The sequence below is a fragment of the Capsicum annuum genome, chromosome 5 (assembly GCF_002878395.1).
Source record: "Capsicum annuum cultivar UCD-10X-F1 chromosome 5, UCD10Xv1.1, whole genome shotgun sequence".
Classification (NCBI taxonomy): domain Eukaryota; kingdom Viridiplantae; phylum Streptophyta; class Magnoliopsida; order Solanales; family Solanaceae; genus Capsicum; species Capsicum annuum.
Window position 1 is genome coordinate 205,582,396 of NC_061115.1, and position 1,502 is coordinate 205,583,897.

Genomic DNA, 1,502 nt, shown 5'->3' on the forward strand with positions numbered 1-1,502 from the left:
TTGTAAATACTACAGGACCTGATATAGCCTTTCGATCAAATTTTTAGCAAGGTATAATTTTGCTCCTACTAGGAGACATTGAAATGAGATAAAACATATGAGCTTATTTTATTCTAAATAATGTAGTCCCAATCTTGTTGGTTATGCTGATATTGGGTACTTATCTAGCCCATATTCAACTCAATCTTAAATAAGCTATATGTTCATATATGGGGCTACTTCCATAACTTGGAGATATACAAAGCAGTCTATCATAGCCACTTCATCGAACCATGTTGAGATAATAACTATTCATGAAGCAAGCCAAGATTGTGTGTGATTGAGGTCCACAATACATCTCATTCACAAAAAAAGTGGTTTGAAATGTGACAAAGTACCCATGATTTTTTATAAGGATAATGTAGCATGCACAACACAACTTAAAGAAGGACTCAAGGAGAAAGAACGAAACACATTTCACCAAAGATTTTCTATACACATGAGCTACAAAATAATAGTGATATTAACATGCAACAGATTTGTTCAAGAGAAAATGTGGCTGATTTATTCACCAAGTCTCCTCCAATTGCAATTTTCAAGAAGATGGTGCACAAGATTGAGATGCAAAGGTTCAAGGATGTTGTCATTAAGGGGAGTTAATATGCGTTGTACTTTTTTTTCCTTATGAGGTTTTGTTCCACTAGGTTTTCCTTGTAAGGTTTTTAATGAGACAACCTATATGTGTATTATTAGAGATCTGTACTGTTTTTCCCTCCCTAGATTTTTTTCATTGAGTTTTTATAGTAAGGTTTTAACGAGGCATATTATCTATCAATTAGACATTCAAGGGGGAGTGTTATAAATATATTATCATATATAGTGAATGTCTACTTTACCATATATTGAATGTCTATTTATGGAAAAGATAAAAATCCCAAGGTTAGTTTTTCCCTATAAATAAAGGAAATTTCTTCATCGTAATTCAAACCCATCAAAAATCCCTCAAGAGAAAGAATAATCACTCTCTCTTCTCTCTCTATTCTTATTGTTCTTATTTTATATTTCATAACATATTTAGAAAAGAAAAATAAAAGGTTTGCGAATAAAATTCACTAAAATCACAAATTAAGGTTTGCGAATAAAATTCACTCAAATGACAAATTATGCTAATTTATGTGTGTTTTTTTGGTAACAGATTTATGTGTTATTTGTTACCTTATCTTTTTTTTTTAATAACAAGGGAATTCATAGCAGCTATGTCTTTCATTTTATTTTTTTTAATTTGTAAGATTTGATATATCAAAAAAATATTGACATGACTATTTCTTCAATTACTCCTATAATCCTATTTATTAATATTTAGTATTAACTATTAAAAAATAATTTAAAAATAAGTAATTAGTATTAAAGATAAAATATGAAAAAAATATAATTATCTTTTATTGATGAGTTAAAATTTAATAAGTAAAAGTAAAAAAAAAATTATTTGAGGATTGAGGGACAAGTAAAAATGAAGAGCGGGG